The sequence below is a fragment of the Stenella coeruleoalba genome (assembly GCF_951394435.1).
Source record: "Stenella coeruleoalba genome assembly, contig: scaffold_108, whole genome shotgun sequence".
NCBI lineage: Eukaryota > Metazoa > Chordata > Mammalia > Artiodactyla > Delphinidae > Stenella > Stenella coeruleoalba.
The window spans coordinates 828,285-852,410 of NW_027646316.1; the positions used below are offsets into that span (position 1 = coordinate 828,285).

A 24,126-nucleotide genomic window follows, 5' to 3' on the forward strand; every position below is an offset into this window, starting at 1 on the left:
TATAGATTGCTATGTCTCTGAAAGTGAATCCAGCTTGTGTACAGGGGCACATGCAGCAGTGATAGCTCTGGAGAGGTTCGGTGAGCAAATGAAGGCCCTTTGAAGTCATATTGCATGGTACCCATTCCACGGGTCTCAACTCTCCAGGTTTAAGGGATTCTTTCTTCAGCTAAAACTTGCATGTGGAACCCAAAGTATGATCAACCATGTGATCGGGAGACGTGTTCAAATATGTCTCAGTTTTCGTCCCCTGGTACTCGGGTGCAACATTCCAGACGCTTTACTAACACTCTCCCGACTTGGAGTGTCAGTGCCTTTAAACTCCTGTTTGGCCCAGTTTGCAATTTCTGTGGTAGATGAAGAGGAATAGGGAGAACCAATGAGAGACTAGCTGGACATGTCTGGACGGACAAATTGGACTCTCATTTCCCACCAGGAAGAGGAATTAACTAAAGGCTCAGCGTGCCATGCTGGAACCAGATTAGAGCCTTAAGCAATCCTGCGGTGTTGCGGCCAGCTCACAAGAAAGCGAGTTGAAGAAAGGAGCTCAGGGGCACAGTAATTCACAAACCTGCAGACTTATAAATGACAGCTATCGTCCAAAAATATACTGAGGTAAGGCTGCCAAGAGGACTTGAAAGCGGGGCAGAATTGCAGGAAACCGATTTCAGGAGGTAGACTGGAATTGCATTTAAAGCAGAGGAAAAGAGGCAGAACGTCCACAATGATGCACTTGGCCAAAAAGGGCGTATGCGTTTTTTCCTGAATATATTCAGGAAAAAACGCATACGCCCTTTTTGGTCAACCAAGCAAGCTTGCAAAGGAAATCTTCACTACAATGAAGTCTCACTTCCCCCCGGTCAAAAGGGCCTTCAGAAAAAAGTGTAAAATCCAGAAAGGCAGGACAGGCCATGGAGAACTGGGAGCCTTGTTATGCTGATGGGCGGGATGTAAATTGCCAACAGACACTCGGGAGAAGTGTATGGTGTTTCCTGAAACATCTGAAAAACAAAGCAACAGAGCCTAGGGCACTTCCACTTATGGTCCTATAGCTTAGGGAAATTAAAATCAAAAAGACACAGCCACCCCAAAGTTTGGGACGGCTCTGTTTACAAGAACCTCATTTAAGGGACAAGTTCAGTATCGTAGAAAGTGAAAAATGGATAAAGAAGTTGTGGTACTTACGTACAATGCAATATCCCTCAGCAATGAAATCTATGTCATCAGGCCCGTAGGAGCATAATGAGTGGATTCAGGTATGATGATTCTAACTGAAATAAGTCACACACAAAAAGAAACATCATAAGATATCACTAATACACGGAATGTAAACTTGGCTACACAGGAACTGAATTACAAAACAGAACAGGGTCTCAAATTTAGAAAACCAACTTATGCTTGCTTAAGGGGAAAGGTGAGTTGGGGTGTTGCATAAAGCCAGAGATTGAAATGAGCACAGATAAAGTTCCTTAAGCCAAATATGGAATAGACAAGAGCTACTCCTTGCTCAACGAAATGGACTCAATACCCCGTATTAAACCCCTAAGAATGTACCTGACTAGTAAGTGTCTTAAAACCTATGGATTGCTATGTCTCCGAAAGAGAATAAAGCGTGTGTACAGGGGCATAAATGCAGCAGTGATAGGATTGGAGAGGTTCGGTGAGCAAATGAAGACCCTTTGAAGTCATATTGCATGGTACCCATTCCACGGGTTTCAACTACCCAGGTTTATGGTATTCTTCCTTCAGCTAAAACATGCGTGTGGAACCTAGAGTATGATCAACCATGTGATCGGGAGACGTGTTCAAATATGTCTCAGTTTTCGTACCCTGGTACTCGGGTGCAACATTCCAGACGCTTTACTAACACTCTCCCCACTTGGAGAGTCAGTCCCTTTAACCTCCTGTTTGGCCCAGTTTGCAATTTCTGCGGAAGATGAACAGGAATAGCGAGAACCAATGAGAGACTAGCTGGAGGTGTCTGGACGTGCAAATTTAACTCTCATTTCCCACCAGGAAGAGGAATTAACCAAAGGCTCAGCGTGCCGTGCCGGAACCAGATTAGGGCCTGAGCCATCATGCAGTGTTGCGGCCAGGTCACAAGAAAGCGAGTTGAAGAAAGGAGCTCAGGGGCACTGTAATTCACAAACCTGCAGAGTTATAAATGACAGCTATCGTCCAAAAATATACTGAAGTAAGGCTGCCAAGAGGACTTGAAAGCGGGGCAGAATTGCAGGAAACCGATTTCAGGAGGTAGACTGGAATTGCATTGAAAGCATAGGAAAAGAGGCAGAGCGTCCACAATGATGCACTTGGCCAAAAAGGGCGTATGCGTTTTTTCCTGAATATATTCAGGAAAAAACGCATACGCCCTTTTTGGCCAACCAAGCAAACTTGCAAAGGAAATCTGCACTACAATGAAGTCTCACTTCCCCCCGGTCAAAAGGACCATCTGAAAAAAGTGTAAAATCCAGAAAGGCAGGACAGGCCATGGAGAACTGGGAGCCTTGTTATGCTGATGGGCGGGATGTAAATTGCCAACAGACACTCGGGAGAAGTGTATGGTGTTTCCTGAAACATCTAAAAAACAAAGCAACAGAGCCTAGGGCACTTCCACTTATGGTCCTATAGCTTAGGGAAATTAAAATGAAAACGACACAGCCAACCCAAAGTTTGGGATACCTCTGTTTACAAGAACCTCGTTTACCGTACAAGTTCAATATCACAGAAAGTGAAAAATGGATAAAGAACTTGTGGTACTTACGTACAATGCAGTATCACTCAGCAATGAAATCTATGTCATCAGGCCCGTAGCAGCATAATGAGTGGATTCAGGTACGATGATTCTAACTGAAATAAGTCACACAGAAAAAGAAACATCATAAGATGTCACTAATACACGGAATGTAAACTTGGCTACACAGGAACTGAATTCCAAAACAGAACAGGGTCTCAAATTTAGAAAACCAACTTATGCTTGCTTAAGGGGAAAGGTGAGTTGGGGTGCTGCATAAAACCAGAGATTGAAATGAGCACAGATAAAGTTCCTTAAGCCAAATATGGAATAGACAAGAGCTACTCCTTGTTCAATGAAATGGACTCAACACCGAATATTAAACGCCTAAGAATGTACCTGACTAGTAAGTATCTTAAAACCTATGGATTGCTGTGTCTCTGAAAGAGAATCAAGCATGTGTACAGGGGCATAAACGCAGCAGTGATAGGATTGGAGAGGTTCGGTGAGCAAATGAAGACCCTTTGAAGTCATACTGCATGGTACCCATTCCACGGGTTTCAACTACCCAGGTTTAAGGTATTCTTCCTTCAGCTAAAACATGCATGTGGAACCCAGAGTATGATCAACCATGTGATCGGGAGACGTGTTCAAATATGTCTCAGTTTTCGTACCCTGGTACTCGGGTGCAACATTCCAGACGCTTTACTAACACTCTCCCCACTTGGAGAGTCAGTCCCTTTAACCTCCTGTTTGGTCCAGTTTGCAATTTCTGCGGAAGATGAACAGGAATAGCGAGAACCAATGAGAGACTAGCTGGAGGTGTCTGGACGGGCAAATTTAACTCTCATTTCCCACCAGGAAGAGGAAATAACCAAAGTCTCAGCGTGCCGTGCCGAAACCAGATTAGGGCCTGAAGCCATCCTGCGGTGTTGCGGCCAGGTCAGAAGAAAGCGAGTTGAAGAAAGGAGCTCAGGGGCACTGTAATTCACAAACCTGAGGAGTTATAAATGACAGCTATCGTCCAAAAATATACTGAAGTAAGGCTGCCAAGAGGACTTGAAAGTGGGGCAGAATTGCAGGAAACCGATTTCAGGAGGTAGACTGGAATTGCATTGAAAGTATAGGAAAAGAGGCAGAACGTCCACAATGATGCACTTGGCCAAAAAGGGCGTATGCGTTTTTTCCTGAATATATTCAGGAAAAAACGCATACGCCCTTTTTGGCCAACCAAGCAAGCTTGCAAAGGAAATCTGCACTACAATGAAGTCTCACTTCCCCCCGGTCAAAAGGGCCATCTGAAAAAAGTGTAAAATCCAGAAAGGCAGGACAGGCCATGGAGAACTGGGAGCCTTGTTATGCTGATGGGCGGGATGTAAATTGCCAACAGACACTCGGGAGAAGTGTATGGTGTTTCCTGAAACATCTAAAAAACAAAGCAACAGAGCCTAGGGCACTTCCACTTATGGTCCTATAGCTTAGGGAAATTAAAATCAAAACGACAAAGCCACCCCAAAGTTTGGGACGCCTCTGTTTACAAGAACCTCGTTTACCGTACAAGTTCAGTATCACAGAAAGTGAAAAATGGATAAAGAACTTGTGGTACTTACGTACAATGCAGTATCACTCAGCAATGAAATCTATGTCATCAGGCCCGTAGCAGCATAATGAGTGGATTCAGGTATGATGATTTAAGTGAAATAAGTCACACAGAAAAAGAAACATCATAAGATATCACTAATACACGGAATGTAAACTTGGCTACACAGGAACTGAATTCCAAAACAGAACAGGGTCTCAAATTTAGAAAACCAACTTATGCTTGCTTAAGGGGAAAGGTGAGTTGGGGTGCTGCATAAAACCAGAGATTGAAATGAGCACAGATAAAGTTCCTTAAGCCAAATATGGAATAGACAAGAGCTACTCCTTGCTCAATGAAATGGACTCAACACCGAATATTAAACGCCTAAGAATGTACCTGCCTAGTAAGTATCTTAAAACCTATGGATTGCTATGTCTCCAAAAGAGAATCAAGCATGTGTACAGGGGCATAAATGCAACAGTGATAGGATTGGAGAGGTTCGGTGAGGAAATGAAGACCCTTTGAAGTCATATTGCATGGTACCCATTCCACGGGTTTCAACTACCCAGGTTTAAGGTATTCTTCCTTCAGCTAAAACATGCATGTGGAACCCAGAGTATGATCAACCATGTGATCGGGAGACGTGTTCAAATATGTCTCAGTTTTCATACCCTGGTACTCGGGTGCAACATTCCAGACGCTTTACTAACACTCTCTCGAGTTGGAGAGTCAGTCCCTTTAACCTCCTGTTTGGTCCAGTTTGCAATTTCTGCGGAAGATGAACAGGAATAGCGAGAACCAATGAGAGACTAGCTGGAGGTGTCTGGACGGCCAAATTTAACTCTCATTTCCCACCAGGAAGAGGAAATAACCAAAGGCTCAGCGTGCCGTGCCAGAACCAGATTAGGGCCTGAAGCCATCCTGCGGTGTTGCGGCTAGGTCACAAGAAAGCGAGTTGAAGAAAGGAGCTCAGGGGCACTGTAATTCACAAACTTGCAGAGTTATAAATGACAGCTATCGTCCAAAAATATACTGAAGTAAGGCTGCCAAGAGGACTTGAAAGCGGGGCAGAATTGCAGGAAACCGATTTCAGGAGGCAGACTGGAATTGCATTTCAAGCATAAGAAAAGAGGCAGAATGTGCACAATGATACCCTTGGCCAAAAAGGGCGTATGCTTTTTTTCCTGAATATATTCAGGAAAAAACGCATACGCCCTTTTTGGCCAACCAAGCAAGCTTGCAAAGGAAATCTGCACTACAATGAAGTCTCACTTCCCCCCGGTCAAAAGGGCCATCTGAAAAAAGTGTAAAATCCAGAAAGGCAGGACAGGCCATGGAGAACTGGGAGCCTTGTTATGCTGATGGGCGGGATGTAAATTGCCAACAGACACTTGGGACAAGTGTATGGTGTTTCCTGAAACATCTAAAAAACAAAGCAACAGAGCCTAGGGCACTTCCACTTATGGTCCTATAGCTTAGGGAAATTAAAATCAAAAAGACACAGCCACCCCAAAGTTTGGGACGCCTCTGTTTAATAGAACCTCGTTTACCGTACAAGTTCAATATCACAGAAAGTGAAAAATGGATAAAGAACTTGTGGTACTTACGTACAATGCAGTATCACTCAGCAATGAAATCTATGTCATCAGGCCCGTAGCAGCATAATGAGTGGATTCAGGTACGATGATTCTAACTGAAATAAGTCACACAGAAAAAGAAACATCATAAGATATCACTAATACACGGAATGTAAACTTGGCTACACAGGAACTGAATTCCAAAACAGAACAGGGTCTCAAATTTAGAAAACCAACTTCTGCTTGCTTAAGGGGAAAGGTGAGTTGGGGTGCTGCATAAAACCAGAGATTGAAATGAGCACAGATAAAGTTCCTTAAGCCAAATATGGAATAGACAAGAGCTACTCCTTGCTCAATGAAATGGACTCAACACCGCATATTAAACGCCTAAGAATGTACCTGACGAGTAAGTATCTTAAAACCTATGGATTGCTATGTCTCCAAAAGAGCATCAAGCATGTGTACAGGGGTATAAACGCAGCAGTGATAGGATTGGAGAGGTTCGGGAGCAAATGAAGACCCTTTGAAGTCATATTGCATGGTACCCATTCCACGGGTTTCAACTACCCAGGTTTAAGGTATTCTTCCTTCAGCTAAAACATGCATGTGGAACCCAGAGTGTGATCAACCGTGTGAACGGGAGACGTGTTCAAATATGTCTCAGTTTTCCTCCCCTGGTACTCGGGTGCAACATTCCAGACGCTTTACTAACACTCTCCCCACTTGGAGAGTCAGCGCCTTTAACCTCCTGTTTGGCCCAGTTTGCAAATTCTGCGGAAGATGAACAGGAATAGGGAGAACCAATGAGAGACTAGCTGGAGGTGTCTGGACGGGCAAATTTAACTCTCATTTCCCACCCGGAAGAAGAAATAACCAAAGGCTCAGCATGCCGTGCCGGAACCAGATTAGGGTCTGAAGCCATCCTGCGGTGTTGCGGCCAGCTCACAAGAAAGCGAGTTGAAGAAAGGAGCTCAGGGGCACTGTAATTCACAAACCTGCAGAGCTATAAATGACAGCTATCGTCCAAAAATATACTGAAGTAAGGCTGCGAAGGGGACTTGAAAGCGGGGCAGAATTGCAGGAAACCGATTTCAGGAGGTAGACTGGAATTGCATTGAAAGCATAGGAAAAGAGGCAGAACGTCCACAATGATGCACTTGGCCAAAAAGGGCGTATGCGTTTTTTCCTGAATATATTCAGGAAAAAATGCATACGCCCTTTTTGGCCAACCAAGCAAGCTTGCAAAGGAAATCTGCACTACAATGAAGTCTCACTTCCCCCCGGTCAAAAGGGCCATCTGAAAAAAGTGTAAAATCCAGACAGGCAGGACAGGCCATGGAGAACTGGGAGCCTTGTTATGCTGATGGGCGGGATGTAAATTGCCAACAGACACTCCGGACAAGTGTATGGTGTTTCCTGAAACATCTAAAAAACAAAGCAACAGAGCCTAGGGCACTTCCACTTATAGTCCTATAGCTTAGGGAAATTAAAATCAAAAAGACACAGCCACCCCAAAATTTGTGACGGCTCTTTTTACAGGAATCTCTTCTGTGGCCAAGTTAAATATCCCAGAGAGCAAATAATGCATAAAGAAGTTGCGGTACTTATGTACAACAGAATACCACTCAGCAATGAAATCTATGTCACCAGGCCCGTACCAGCATAATGAGTGGATTGAGGCATGATGATTCTAAGTGAAATATGTCACACAGAAAAAGAAACATCATAAGGTATCAGTAATATACAGAATGTGAACTTGGCTACACATGAACTGAATTACAAAACAGAACAGGGTCTCAAATTTAGAATACCACCTTATGCTTGCTTAAGGGGGAAGGTGAGTTGGGGTGCTGCATAAAAGCAGAGTTTGAAATTAGCACAGATACCGTTCCATAAGCCAAATATTTAATAGACAAGACCTACCCCTTGCTCAACGAAATGGATTCAACAATGAGGTATCACCTCACACCTGGTAGAATAGGCATCATAGAAAATCTACAAACAAAAAATGCTGGAAAGGGTGTGGAGAAAAGGAACCCTCTTCCACTATTGTTGGGAATATAAAGTGATACAGTCATTATGGGGAACAATATGGAATTTCTTAAGAAACTAACAATAGAATTACCATATGATACAGCAATCCCAGTACTGGACATATACCCAGACAAAACCATAAATCAAAAAGAGTCATTCACCGCAATGTTCATTGCATCACTATTTACAATATCGAGGTAATGGAAGCAACCTAAATGCCCACAGACAGACGAATGCATAAAGCGTGGTACATATATAAAATGGAATATTACTGAGCCATGAAAAGGAATGAAATTGGGTCATTTGTAGAGACGTCGATGGATCTAAAGACTGTCATACAGAGTGAAGTAAGTCAGAAAGAGAAAAACAAATCTTGTATATTCATGCATATATGTGGAACCTAGAAAAACTGTACAGATTAACCATTTTGCAAGGCATAAATAGAGCAACAGATGTAGACAACAAACGTATGGACAACAAGGGGGGAAAGCTGTTGGGGGGGTGGTGGTGGGAGGAGTTGAGAGACTGAGATTGGCATGTATACATTTATATGTATAAAATAGATAACCAATAAGAACCTGCTGTATAAAAATATAAAATAAAATTCAAAATTAAAAAGAAATAAAATTTAAAAAATAAAACAGAAAAAACAATTATTCCCTGCACATACATGTATTTATATGAATAAATTATTTCCATGCTTATATCTGTAAATACAAAAAAGAGGAATAAAATCTACCTTGAACCAAAAACGAAAAAGAGAAAAAAACACAGAACCCACCAGTTCCACAGAGGAAAACCGTATCAGGGCACTTGCTCCAGTTGTAAACAATTCTGAAGTTGGTCAGTGGTGGGGAATCGTCTCCCATTCAGCCAGCAGCCCCCACGCAACAAGCGTCCTCATTGCAAAGCTGGGGCACCGTGCCGAGGCATCTGTGAGTAAACGTGAGCTGAGCCCCAGGCCAGTTGCTGCTGAACTATTCCCACCCGTCCCAGGTAAAACACCTGAATATATACAAGGACTTGAAAGCCTAGAGGAAGGGCCATAGAGCCACACGAGTGACAGCATGCCGGCCGACTTGGTGCCTGCAGGCCAGCCAGGATGGTCCTGGCCCTGGGTGCTCTTCTGGAAGATTTCCATTTCCCTGCCTGAGATACCCGTCCTGTCCCTGCCCCCACTGCTTTTTTCCTTCCTCACCTCTGCCCAGGGAGAAATTCCAGCAGCAGGTATGGGTGACACATCCTCTTCTTTAGCAGGTGGCAGCCTGGCAACTGCTGCAGAAAGTCCAGCAGAGCCCCACTCACACTGGGCCACCCACAAAGCCGTGACCTCTCACTCCCTCCCACCAGCCCAGCCCCGAGACTGCTGACAGGGCAGAGAAAATGGCGTCAGGCACGGCTGCAGGGGCTCTTGCTGCCTGGAGTGGTATTTATATTGATCTCAACCCAGGCACACCTGGGGAGGGCTGGCCGGCACGGTAAGGCTGCCCAGGTCAGCCAATCATCACCCCTCAGGGGCTCACAGTTGCAGAAAATGGAACTTGCTGAACCGGCCAGGTCCAAGGAACAGGTGTGGGCTCCTGAGAGTCAGGATAGACAAGGGGCTGCAGCTTTGGCTTGTTTTCTAATCATTTTATCTGGCCCATGAGTGGGAGACAACTTCAAGAAAACCCTCTCCTAATGAGAGGAACCCAGGAGTCAGGGAGAGGAGGGGTGGGTGGTGGTTGGAGACAGAGGCCTGGTGCCCCGGGTGCAGTGGAAGTCTCTGGAAGACCAGGTGGAGGGAGGCCTCACGGAGTGATGCCCAGGGTCACAGACCTGTCGCAGCTGCTGTTTGTTAGTTCAAGTCCTGCTCTGAGGTGCTCTGTGTCAGCTCTGAGCGACAGGTGAGCTGGGGGTGCTCTGCAATGAGGGCTATGTGCACGGTTCCTGTGTGCCCAGCCCTGCCACGGTACCTGCAAGGGTAGCTCTGTATCCTGGGAGGGGCCTGACCATGAGAGCCCCGTGGGCTGGGTTGGGGGTGGGGTACCTGCCGAGGAGAGCTCCATATCCTGGGATTGGCCTGACCACGAGAGCCCCATGGGCTGCTGGGGACCTGGTAAAGGATGTCAGGACAGTCAGTGAAGCCACCGAGGATATACCTCCAGTTGCTCCTGATTCCTACACCCTGCTGGTCATTCTACCAACCACCAGGACATGGTATTCTGTATTAGTCTTCAATGATGCCTTCTTTTGTATTCCATTAGTCCCAGAGTCACAAGAAATTTTGGCTTGTGAGTGGCAGGACTCAACATACAACTAAAACAATACTTCCAGGCCGTCTGGCCCCAAGGGTGCAAAAATTCCCACACCATCTTTGGGGAAAGCTTAGCTAAAGACCTAAAAGTTCTACCTCTGGAAAAGGAAACCCTCCTTCAATATGCAGACGACATTCTGATCGTCAGCCCTACTAAGGAGGCCTCTGAACTACCAAGCCAATAAAGGATAGAAGTTGTCCAAGAAAAAGCTCAAATATCACAGACTGCAGTGACCTGCCTGGGCTTCATTCTCACAGAAGGTCAGAGAAGCCCATTCCAGGAAAGGGAAGAAACCATTTTCAGCCTTACCCCTTTCTAAAACTAGAAGACAGCTTAGGGGTTCCTGGGGAGGCCAGGGTTTGCTGCTTCTGGATCCCTAACTACAGTCTACTAGCTGGGCCTCTATATAAAACACTGAAAGGAAAAGATGATGATCCTTTTGAATAGAATCCAGAAGTGGCCTTTCAAGAATGGAAAGAGCAGTCAATTCAGACCCTTGCCCTGGAATTCCCTAATTTAGCTAAACCCTTTGACCTTTACATTCCCGGTGAAAGGTGAATCGCCATTGGAGAATTAGTGCAAAAACTGGGACCACTTGAAATGGAACAATGCAAGAATGCCATCCAGGTAGGATAAACTACGGTCACCAAGGGGCTTGGCCCACTGCCACATCTGGCCAAGATACTGGCGGTATCTAAAAACCTGGAAATCAGCAGCCCAAAAGGCCACCTCCCTCCTAAGGGAAAAGGACCCCACGTGGTGATCCTAACCACCAACCATGCCCTGAAGTTGCAGGGTTCGCTCCGTGGGCACACCGACCTCGAGTGAGGAGGCCCTCCAACTCCAAAATCCAGAGAGATAACCGGGGGCAACAGGGCACCATGACGACTCGTGTGAACATCACTTGACCTGGAGTTTCTCTCATAAAACAACAAGAGTGTGTCCCAAAAGAGTAGACTACTGCTTGCAGGACTTACTGCACCCAGAGGGGAGCTAATAATCTTGGCGGGGGAATAGTATACCACACTGTCACCATAGAAAAGCCTACAGACACCGTGATGATGGTGGCCAATAAGACCGGCTGGACTCCTGTTTACTTCAAAAGGCTGTTGACTCAGTGGCCATCATGGTCCTTGATCACCACTGACCCTGGACTGTCTGGGAGTTGAGCGGGCAGGGCTCTGACACCTGGTGCTGTTTGTACGTTAATTCAGGGGCCTAATTGAAGAAAGCGCAGACTACTGGTCAGAGCATCTAGGCTGGCAGAAAAGGTCAGCCTAAGGTGGCCGAACAAATGTGGGGCGGGGTGAAACCGGCCCCCACAGCGTCTCTGCACATCTCTTTCCTTGACCCTTAAAGGTCATTAGAATCTATAACACTTCCAATGCTGGTGCTCAGGTGGACGAGCAGGGAGGCAGGGGTCCTGGGGACATTCAACGTCACCGGGAGGCTGCTGGGGAGAAGCTCTGACCCTCACCCCAGGGTATGAGGGCTCCCAACTCAGCACTCAGCAGTTACAGAAGAAGGGTCTGCACCCTCAGCACTCCAAGAATGAGGAACGGGACAAAAGGCAGAGGAGGGGTTTGTCCCCAGCAAAGCCCATTAAAAATCCCTGGGAGATAAAAATAAAATCTGGGCAATAAAGTCAAGTCTAACCTTTTTTATCCTTTGTGCTTTGTCTAATTTCACGTGCTCCTAGGGTCCCGCATGCAGAGGTTCCACACCCGGCACTTCAGACCAGATTTCCTAGTGCAGAATGGCTGGGTCGACACCTCAGCTCCTGGGGCCCAGTGCAGACTCCGAGATATAGAGCCTGAGCTGCAGCCAACCCGGCCCTCGAGAGCTCCGCCCCCTCCCTCCCACTGACTCTCACAGGATCTCTACACAGCAGCCCAGCCCACAGCCCACGGGGTAGTGCATGCTCTCACCTCTCCATTCTCTGATCAAAATATAAAGTTTCCTTTGCTTGTGAACAAACTCAGTCTCGATCTGTTGGCCCCAATGACACTGGGCAGGGGGACACTTGTTGGGGTCCACTCTGGAGGATCAGTAACAGAAATTGAGACTATTGTAACTTCAATGAACAGATGTGTGAGCCAAACTGTAGTTAACATAGAACAGTGTATAAGGCTCGGGTAAAATAAGATGTTTCTAACACTTCCATTTGATATTTCCATCACTTTATTATAAGCAAGTTCAGTGAAAAGGTTTGTCTTATTTGTCAGGTCAATATTAGAGAAATGAAGTGATTTCTTTTCAAGGATGTACATCTAATAATCTTGGTTAAAGTTTCAATCTTGTTTTAAATGCTTTTCCATTGAAAATGATACCTCTCTTTCAGCTCCCCCATTTCTGAGAAGTATAAAATCTTATAATTTATTATTACCAAAGGGGAAAGGTGGGAGGAGGGATAAATTAACAGTTTGGAATTAACACATACACACTGCTATGTATAAAATAGATCATCAACAAGGAACTACTGTATAGCACAGGGAACTACACTCAATATTTTGCAATAACCTATAAGGGGAAATAATCGGGAAAAGAATAGATATTTTTATTGACATCATCTATCAATGACAGTTAAAGTGTAACCTAAGGGAAGCCGGTGGTGAGTGCTTCTGACCCTGAAGACTTCAATCATCTAAAGTTTGGACTCTGCCTACTTCCCAAGGCCCTTAATGAACATATGTGTAGCCGTAGCTTAAAAAATTCCCCAGTTTGGGTTTCAGGGAGACACTGATTTTGAAAAAGCCCTGGTGTTCTCCTTACATGAATGGGACTCTTCCTACTGCTAAAACATGTCTGTCACACCCAGAGGATGGTATACCGTCTGATCAGGAAGAGTTTGGAAAAGGCATCTCATCTCCTCATCTCCTGGTGCTCGGGTTCACCCCTCCAGCGTCTTTACTAACAGTCTCCCCACTTGGAGATGTCAGCACTGTCAACATCCTGTTGCGTACAGTTTGGAATTTGTCCAGAGGATGAAGCGGAAGGATGAGGAACAATGAGAGACAAGTCCTAGGTGTTCAGACAGGCACATGTCACTCTAATTTCCAATCAGGAAGATGAATTGACCAAAGGCTAGGGTTGCCCATGGAAACAGTATGGGGCTTGAGGAAATCCCACTGCTTTGTGGCCAGTTCCCATAAACACAAGTTGAACAATGGAACTCAGGGGCAGTAAAATTCACGAAACTGCAGAGTTGAAAATATCTATCACTGAAAAATGTCTTGAGGAAAGTCAGAGAAAAGGATTGGTAAGCAAGGGAGAATGGCAGGAAAGGGATTTGAGGAGGTAGAAAGGACTCGCCATTAAGCACAAGAAAAGGGGCTGAACATTGCCAACATTGCAGTTGCCCAAAAAGGCTGTATGCGTTTTTTTCTGTATATATTCAAGAAAAGGGCATACACTTTTTTAGCCAACCAAACAGGTGGGCACTGGAAATCAATACTACAAAAGATATCACTTCACATCAGTCAGAAGAGCCATCCTCATAAAGTGTAAACACCAGAAATGCAGGACAGGGCAAGGAGAAGAGGGAGCCCTGTGAGGCTTATAGTGGAAATGTATATTGCCAACGGCCATTCTGGAGAAGTGTATTGTGTTTACTAAAGCATCTAAAAAATGAGCTACAGAGCATAGGGCACTTGCACTCATGGGTGTATATCTTGGGAAAAACAAAAATCGAGAGGACACAGGCACCCCAATGTTTACCCCCTCTCTGTTTAAAAGATCCTCGACTAGGATATAACTTAAATGTCTCTGGAGGGAAAAAAATGGATAGAGATGTGGTACTTATGTAGAGTGGAATATTACTCAGCCTGGAAATCAATGAAATATGGCCAGTTGTAACAACTCCGGAGGAGTTACGTATGATCTTTCTAAGTGACAGAATTCAAAAAGAAAAAGACACATATCATAAGATATCACTTAAAGGTGGAATCCAAAATGGCTACACATGAAATAAATTACAAAACAAAAACATAGTCAAATATGTAGAAAACACGCATAAGGCTGCTAAACGGAAAGGTGGGGAGGGGTGAGGCATCATCCAAGAGGTTGAAATTAGCAAAGATACCATTCCAAATACCAAACTGATAATCAACAAGGCCTACACGGTAGCTAAAAGAACTGCACTCAGCACACTCAAGTCACCGCAAAAGAATATCTATGACTGGTAAGAATCTGAAAAAGAATTTATTGATGTTTCTCTGTACGTGAATCAAGTGGATGTACAGCAGCAAGAAACAGAGCTTTGAAAATCAGCTGTAACCAATATAGTAATAAATTGAAAAAAATAAACGACAGAGAGACAGAGAAAACCTCTTACAACTTTTCCTCAGGGACGGTGATGCAACATGGATTGAACACATCTAGACCCACAGCAGGATGAGACATAAGGCTGGAAACTGTTCACGCTAAGAGAAATGTGAGGTTGGGTGAGGAAATGCACACCCTTTAAAGTAATACTACCTGGTACCCATTCAATGGGTCCCAAATCTGCAGGTTCAAGGAATCTTCCTATAGCTAAAACATGCATGGAAAACCCAGAGGACTGTATACCATGTGATCGGGAGATGTGTCTAAAATGCAGCTCATTTATCCTCTCCTGGTGCTCCTGTTCATCATTCCAGCCACGTTACTTAGAATCTCCCCACTTGGAGAATCAGCACATTTCAACTTCTGTTTCACACATTTTGCAAATTGTGAGGAGGATGAACGGGAAGAGGGGGAACCAATGAGAGAATAGTTGTAGGGGTTTGGACGGGCACATGTCACTCTAATATCCCATTAAGAATAAGAATTAAAAAAAGGCTCAGCCTGCCTCGCCGGAGCCAAAATAGGGCCTGAAGCAATCCTGCGGCTTTGAGGCCAGCTCACAAAAGAGCAACTTAAAAAATGGAGCTCAGGGTCACTGCAATTCACAAACCTGCAGAGTTATAAATGAAAACTAACGTCCAAAAATATGTTGAGGTAAGGCAAAGAAGAGGATCTGAATGCAAGACAGAATTGCAAGAAACAGATTTCAAGAGATAGATTGGACTCGTCTTTAAAGCACATGAAAAGCGGCAGAATTTCGACAATGATGCAGTTGGCCCAAAAGGGAGTATGCATTTTTTCCTGAATATATCCAGGAAAAAACGCATACGCACTTTATGGGCAACGAAGCAAGCAAGCAATGCAAATGTGCACAACAAAGAAGTCTCATTTCCCACTGGTTAAAAGGGCCACCCGAAAAAATTGTAAAAACCAGAAATGCAGGACAGGCCATGGAGAACAGGGAGCCTTTATACACTGATGGACAGTGTGTGCACTGCCGGGAGCCACTCTGGAGAAGTGTATGGTGGTTCCTAAATCATCTAAAAAACAGAGCTACAGAGCATAGGGCACTTCCAATCACGGGAGTATATCTAGGGAAGTCTAAAAATCAACAAGACACAAGCACACCACAGTTTAGGGCTACTCTGTTTACAAGAACCTCAACTTCAGTACACCTTAAATATCCCAGGAAAGAGAACAATGGATAAAGAAGACGTGGTACTTATGTACAATGGAATATCTCTTCACCATGAAATCAATGTAATAAGGCTAGTAGAAGGATAAAGAGTGGAATTAGGTCCGATAATACTACTTGAAATAAGTCAAACAGAAAAAGAAACATATCATAAGATATCACTTATAGAGGGAGGATAAATATGGCTGCACTAGAAATGAATTACAAAACAGAACAGTGTCTCACATTTAGAAAACACACTTATGTCAGCTTAAGGGGAAAGGAGAGGTGGGGTGATGCATAAAACCAGAGTTTGAAATTAGCACAGATACCGTTCAATAAACCAAATAGGTATTAGACAAGATCTACACCTTGCTCAATGAACTGGCCTCAACACACCCTATACACCGCAGAGAAATATATCTGAGTAATAAGAATCTTAAAACCCATGTATTGATATATCTCCATAAGGGAATCAAGTGTGTGCAAAACGGCACAAACACAGCAGTGAAAATGAGCTAAACCCCATTATAGAAATAAATTTTAAAACCAAAACGCAGAAACAATGAAAGAGAGAAAAATTCTTACAAAATTCGCTCAGGGGCTGTGATGCAACCTGGAATGACCACATATAAACCCACAGCTGGATAAGACATAAGACTGGACACTTGGGGTTGAGAGGATTGGTGAGCTTTGGTGAGCAACTGCCGAAAGTTTAATGCAATACTTCATGCTACTCATTCCAAGGGTCCCAACACTCCAGGTTGAAGGGAACCTTCCTACAGCTAAACCTTGCATGGGAAATCCAGCAGATGGTATACAATATGATCGGGAAAGGTTTCTAAAACGCACCTCATTTTCCTCTCCTGGGGCTCCGGATCAACATTCCAGCCACTTTACTAACAACATCCCCACATGGAGAGTGAATGCCTTTAAGTTCCGGTATCTCACAGTCTGCAGTTAGTGTGGAGGATGAATGGGAATAGGGGGAACCAGTGAGAAAATAGCTGTAGCGGTTTCAATGGCCACATGTCACTCTAATTTCACATAGGAAGAAGAATTAACCAAAGGCACAGCAAGGTGCCCCAGAAGAAGAATAGGGCCTGAAGAAATCCTGTGGATATGAGGCAAGATCACAAAAATAAGACCTGAAAAATGGAACTAAGGGCAACTGCAATTCAAAAACCTGCAGAGTTATAAACGACAACTATTTTCCAAAAGTATATTGAGGTAAGGCTATGAAGAGGCACTGACAGCAAGGCAGAATTGCAGGAAACCGATTTCAGGAGGTAGACTGGAATTGCATTGAAAACATATGAAAAGACTCAGAACATCAACAATCATGCACTTGGCCAAAAAGGGCGTATGCGTTTTTTTCCTGAATATATTAAGGAAGAAACCCATAAACACTTTCTGGCCAACCAAGCAAGCTTGCAAAGGAAATCTGCACTACAATGAAGTCTCACTGCCCCCCAGTCAAAAGGGCCATCTGAAAAAAGTGTAAAATCCAGAAAGGCAGGACAGGCCATGGAGAACTGGGAGCCTTGTTATGCTGATGGGCGGGATGTAAATTGTCAACAGACTCTCTGGAGAAGTGTATGGTGTTTCCTGAAACATCTAAAAAACAAAGCAACAGAGCCTAGGGCACTTCCACTTATGGTCCTATAGCTTAGGGAAATGAAAATCAAAAAGACACAGCCACCCCAAAGTTTGGGACAGCTCTGTTTACAAGAACCTCGTTTACGGTACAAGTTCAATATCACAGAAAGCGAAAAATGGATAAAGAAGTTGTGGTACTTAAGTACAATGCAATATCACTCAGCAATGAAATCTATGTCATCAGGCCCGTAGCAGCATAATGAGTGGATTCAGGTATGATGATTCTAAGTGAAATAGGGTCACACAGAAAAAGAAATATCATAAGATATCACTAATACACGGAATGTAAACTTGGCTACACAGGAACTGAATTACAAAACAGAACAGGGTCTGAAATGTAGAAAACCAACTTATGCTTGCTTAAGGGGAAAGGTGAGTTGGGGTGCTGCAGAAAACCAGAGATTGAAATTAGCACAGATACCGTTCCATAAGCCAAATATGTAATAGACAAGAGCTACTCCTTGCTCAACGAAGTGGACTCAACACCCCATATTAAACGCCTAAGAATGTACCTGACTAGTAAGAATCTTAAAACCTATGGATTGCTATGTCTCCGAAAGAGAATCAAGCGTGTGTACAGTGGTATACACGCAGGAGTGACAGGATTGGTGAGGTTCGGTGAGCAAATGCAGACCCTTTATAGTCATATTGCATGGTATCCATTCCAAGGGTCTCAACTCTCCAAGTTTAAGGGATTCTTCCTTCAGCTGAAACATTCATGTGGAACACAGAGTATGATCCACCGTGTGATCGGGAAACGTGTTCAAATGTGTCTCAGTTTTCGTCCCCTGGTACTCGTGTGCAACATTCCAGACACTTTACTAACACTCTCCCCACTTGGAGAGTCAGTGCCTTCAACCTCCTGTTTGGCCCAGGTTGCAATTTCTGCGGAAGATGAACAGGAATAGGGAGAACCAATGAGAGACTAGCTGGAGGTGTCTGGACGTGCAAATTTAACTCTCATTTCCCACCAGGAAGAGGAATTAACCAAAGGCTCAGCGTGCCATGCGGGACCACACTAGGGTCTCAAGCAATCCTTCGGTGTTGCGGCCAGCTCACAAGAAAGCGAGTTGAAGAAAGGAGCTCAGGGGCACTGTCATTCACAAACCTACAGACTTATAAATGACAGCTATGGTCCAACAATATACTGAAGTAAGGCTGCCAAGAGGACTTGAAAGCGGGGCAGAATTGCAGGAAACCGATATCAGGAGGTAGACTGGAATTGCATTGAAAGCATAGGAAAAGAGGCAGAACGTCCACAATGATGCACTTGGCCAAAAAGGGCGTATGCGTTTTTTCCTGAATATATTCAGGAAAAAACGCATACGCCGTTTTTGGCCAACCAAGCAAACTTGCAAAGGAAAACTGTACTACAATGAAGTCTCACTGCCCCCCGGTCAAAAGGGCCATCTGAAAAAAGTGTAAAATCCAGAAAGGCAGGACAGGCCATGGAGAACTGGGAGCTTTAATATGCTGATGGGTGGGATGAAAATTGCCAACAGCCACTCTGGAGAAGTGTATGGTGTTTCCTGAAACATCTAAAAAACAAAGCAACAGAGCTTAGGGCAGTTCCACTTACGGTCCTATAGCTTAGGGAAATGAAAATAAAGAGACACAGCCACCCCAAAGATTGGGATGGCTCTGTTTACAAGAACCTCATTTACAGTACAAGTTCAATATCGCAGAAAGTGAAAAATGGATAAAGTAGTTGTGGTACTTACGTACAATGCAATATCCCTCAGCAATGAAATCTATGTCATCAGGCCCGTAGCAGCATAATGAGTGGATTCAGGTATGATGATTCTAACTGAAATATGTCACACAGAAAAAGAAACATCATAAGATATCACTAATACACAGAATGTAAACTTGGCTACACAGGAACTGAATTCCAAAACAGAACAGGGTCTCAAATTTAGAAAACCAACTTATGCTTTCTTAAGGCGATAGGTGAGTTGGGGTGCTGCCTAAAACCAGAGATTGAAATGAGCAGAGATAAAGTTCCTTAAGCCTAATATGTAACAGACAAGAGCTACTCCTTGCTCAACGAAATGGACTCAACACCCCATATTAAACGCCTAAGAATGTACCTGACTAGTAAGTATCTTAAAACCTATGGATTGCTATGTCTCCGAAAGAGAATCAAGCGTGTGTACAGGGGCATAAACGCAGCAGTGATAAGACTGGAGAGGTTCGGTGAGCAAATGAAGACCCTTTGAAGTCATATTGCATGGTACCCATTCCACGGGTCTCAACTCTCCAGGTTTAAGGGATTCTTCCTTCAGCTAAAACATGCATGTGGCACCCAGAATATGATCAACCATGTGATCGGGAGACGTGTTCAAATATGTCTCAGTTTTTGTCCCCTGGTACTCGGGTGCAACATTCCAGACGCTTTACTAACACTCTCCCGACTTGGAGAGTCAGTGCCTTTAACCTCCTGTTTGGCCCAGTTTGCAATTTCTGCGGAAGATGAACAGGAATAGCGAGAACCAATGAGAGACTAGCTGGAGGTGTCTGGACGGGCAAATTGAACTCTCACTTCCCACAAGGAAGAGGAATTAACCAAAGGCTCAGCGTGCCGTGACGGAACCAGATTAGGCCCTGAAGCCATCCTGCGGTGTTGCGGCCAGCTCACAAGAAAGCGAGTTGAAGAAAGGAGCTCAGGGGCACTGTAATTCACAAACCTGCAGAGTTATAAATGACAGCTATCGTCCAAAAATATACTGAAGTAAGGCTGCCAAGAGGACTTGAAAGCGGGGCAGAATTTCAGGAAACCGATTTCAGGAGGTAGACTGGAATTGCATTGAAAGCATAGGAAAAGAGGCAGAACGTCCACAATGATGCACTTGGCCAAAAAGGGAGTATGCGTTTTTTCCTGAATATATTCAGGAAAAAACGCATACGCCCTTTTTGGCAAACCAAGCAAGCTTGCAAAGGTAAACTGTACTACAATGAAGTCCCACTGCCCCCCGGTCAAAAGGGCCATCTGAAAAAAGTGTAAAATCCAGAAAGGCAGGCAGACCATGGCGAACTGGGAGCTTTATTATGCTGATGGGCGGGATGAAAATTGCCAACAGCCACTCTGGAGAAGTGTATGGTGTTTCCTGAAACATCTAAAAAACAAACCAACACAGCTTAGGGCAGTTCCACTTACGGTCCTATAGCTTAGGGAAATTAAAATCGAAAAGACACAGCCACCCCAAAATTTGGGACATCTCTGTTTACAAGAACCTCGTTTACTGTACAAGTTCAATATCACACAAAGCAAAAAATGGATAAAGAAGTTGTGGTACTTACGTACAATGCAATATCACTCAGCAATGAAATCTATGTCATCAGGCCCGTAGCAGCATAATGAGGGGATTCAGGTATGATGATTCTAAGTGAAATAAATCACATAGAAAAAGAAACATCATAAGATATCACTAATACACGGAATGTAAACTTGGCTACACAGGAACAGAATTAAAAACAGAACAGGGTCTCATATGTAGAAAACCAACTTATGCTTGCTTAAGGGGAAAGGAGAGTTGGGGTGCTGCATAAAACCAGAGATTGAAATGAGCACAGATAAAGTTCCTTAGCCAAATATGTAATAGACAAGAGCTACTCCTTGCTCAACGAAATGGACTCAACTCCCCATATTAAACGCATAAGAATGTACCTGACTAGTAAGTATATGGAAACCTATGGATTGCTATGTCTCTGAAAGTGAATCCAGCTTGTGTACAGGGGCACATGCAGCAGTGATAGCTCTGGAGAGGTTCGGTGAGCAAATGAAGGCCCTTTGAAGTCATATTGCATGGTACCCATTCCACGGGTCTCAACTCTCCAGGTTTAAGGTATTCTTCCTTCAGCTAAAACATGCATGTGGAACCCAGAGTATGATCAACAGTGTGAACGGGAGACGTGTTCAAATATGTCTCAGTTTTCCTCCCCTGGTACTCGGGTGCAACATTCCAGACGCTTTATTAACATTCTCCCAAATTGGAGAGTCAGCGCCTTTAACCTCCTGTTTGGCCCAGTTTCCAATTTCTGTGGAAGATGAACAGGAATAGCGAGAAACAATGAGAGACTAGCTGGAGGTGTCTGGACGGGCAAATTTAACTCTCATTTCCCACCAGGAAGAGGAAATAACCAAAGGCTCAGCATGCCGTGCCGGAACCAGATTAGGGCCTGAAGCCATCCTGCGGTGTTGCGGCCAGGTCACAAGAAAGCGAGTTGAAGAAAGGAGCTCAGGGGCACTGTATTTCACAAACCTGCAGAGTTATAAATGACAGCTATCGTCCAAAAATATACTGAAGTAAGGCTGCCAAGAGGACTTGAAAGCGGGGCAGAATTGCAGGAAACCGATTTCAGGAGGTAGACTGGAATTGCATTGAAAGCATAGGAAAAGAGGCAGAACGTCCACAATGATGCACTTGGCCAAAAAGGGCATATGCGTTTTTTCCTGAATATATTCAGGAAAAAACGCATACGCACTTTTTGGCCAACCAAGCAAACTTGCAAAGGAAATCTGCACTACAATGAAGTCTCACTTCCCCCCGGTCAAAAGGGCCATCTGAAAAAAGTGTAAAATCCAGAAAGGCAGGACAGGCCATGGAGAACTGGGAACATTGTTATGCTGATGGGCGGGATGTAAATTGCCAACAGACACTCGGGAGAAGTGTATGGTGTTTCCTGAAACATCTAAAAAACAAAGCAACAGAGCCTAGGGCACTTCCACTTATGGTCCTATAGCTTAGGGAAATTAAAATCAAAAAGACACAGCCACGCCAAAGTTTGGGACGCCTCTGTTTACAAGAACCTCGTTTACAGTACAAGTTCAACATCGCAGAAAGTGAAAAATGGATAAAGAAGTTGTGGTATTTACTTACAAAGCAATATCACTCAGCAATGAAATCTATGTCATCAGACCCTTAGCAGCACAATGAGTGGATTCAGGTATGATGATTCTAACTGAAATAAGTCACACAGAAAAAGAAACATCATAAGATATCAGTAATACACGGAATGTAAACTTGGCTACACAGGAACTGAATTACAGAACAGAACAGGGTTTCAAATTTAGAAAACCAACTTATGCTTGCTTAAGGGTAAAGGTGAGTTGGGGTGCTGCATGACACCAGAGATTGAAATGAGCACAGATAAAGTTCCTTAAGCCAAATATGGAATAGACAAGAGCTATTCCTTGCTCAACGAAATGGACTCAATACCGCATATTAAACGCCTAAGAATGTACCTGACTAGTAAGTATCTTAAAACCTATGGATTGCTATGTCTCCGAAAGAGAATCAAGCATGTGTACAGGGGCATAAACGCAGCAGTGATAGGATTGGAGAGGTCCCGTGAGCAAATGAAGACCCTTTGAAGTCATATTGCATGGTACCCATTCCACGAGTTTCAACTACTCAGGTTTAAGGTATTCTTCCTTCAGCTAAAACATGCATGTGGAACCTAGAGTATGATCAACCATGTGATCGGGAGACGTGTTCAAATATGTCTCAGTTTTCCTCCCCTGGTACTCGGGTGCAACATTCCAGACGCTTTACTAACACTCTCCCCATTTGGAGAGTCAGCGCCTTTAACCTCCTGTTTGGCCCAGTTTGCAATTTCTGCGGAAGATGAACAGGAATAGGGAGAACCAATGAGAGACTAGCTGGAGGTGTCTGGACGGGCAAATTTAACTCTCATTTCCCACCAGGAAGAGGAAATAACCAAAGGCTCAGCATGCTGTGCCGGAATCAGATTAGGGCCTGAAGACATCCTGCGGTGTTGTGGCCAGTTCACAAGAAAGCGAGTTGAAGAAAGGAGCTCAGGGGCACTGTAATTCACAAACCTGCAGAGTTATAAATGACAGCTATTGTTCAAAAATATACTGAAGTAAGGCTGCCAAGAGGACTTGAAAACGGGGCAGAATTGCAGGAAACCGATGTCAGGAGGTAGGCTGGAATTGCATTGAAAGCATAGGAAAAGAGGCAGAACGTCCACAATGATGCACTTGGCCAAAAAGGGCGTATGCGTTTTTTCCTGAATATATTCAGGAAAAAACGCATACGCCCTTTTTGGCCAACCAAGCAAGCTTGCAAAGGAAATCTGCACTACAATGAAGTCTCACTTCCCCTAAGTCAAAAGGGCCATCTGAAAAAAGTGTAAAATCCAGAAAGGCAGGACAGGCCATGGAGAACTGGGAGCCTTGTTATGCTGATGAGCGGGATGTAAATTGCCAATAGACACTCCGGAGAAGTGTATGGTGTTTCCTGAAACATCTAAAAAACAAAGCAACAGAGCCTAGGGCACTTCCACTTATGGTCCTATAGCTTAGGGAAATGAAAATCAAAAAGACACAGCCACCCCAAAGTTTGGGACGCCTCTGTTTACAAGAACCTCGTTTGCAGTACAAGTTCAACATCGCAGAAAGTGAAAAATGGATTAAAAAAGTGGTGGTATTTACTTACAAAGCAATATCACTCAGCAATGAAATCTATGTCATCAGGCCCTTAGCAGCACAATGAGTGGATTCAGCTATGATGATTCTAATTGAAATAAGTCACACAGAAAAAGAAACATCATAAGATATCAGTAATACACGGAATGTAAACTTGGCTACACAGGAACTGAATTACAGAACAGAACAGGGTCTCAAATTTAGAAAACCAACTTATGCTTGCTTAAGGGGAAAGGTGAGTTGGGGTGCTGCATAAAACCAGAGATTGAAATGAGCACAGATAAAGTTCCTTAAG

General features: G+C 44.2%; 1 long non-coding RNA gene across 4 annotated transcripts in view; it reads right to left on the reverse strand.

Moving 5' to 3' along the window:
* Positions 1-21,270, reverse strand: part of LOC307181176 — a 679,221-nt gene extending 657,951 nt beyond the window's left edge. For 3 of the 4 annotated variants that reach the window (XR_013826071.1, XR_013826072.1, XR_013826073.1), the window contains exon 1: positions 17,519-17,626. This is a non-coding gene — a long non-coding RNA (uncharacterized lncRNA). Of the gene's footprint in view, positions 1-17,518; positions 17,627-20,676 lie in introns of those variants that run through there. The other variant, XR_013826070.1, reaches the window with a different exon arrangement.
* Between the last annotated feature and the right edge of the window lie 2,856 nt (positions 21,271-24,126).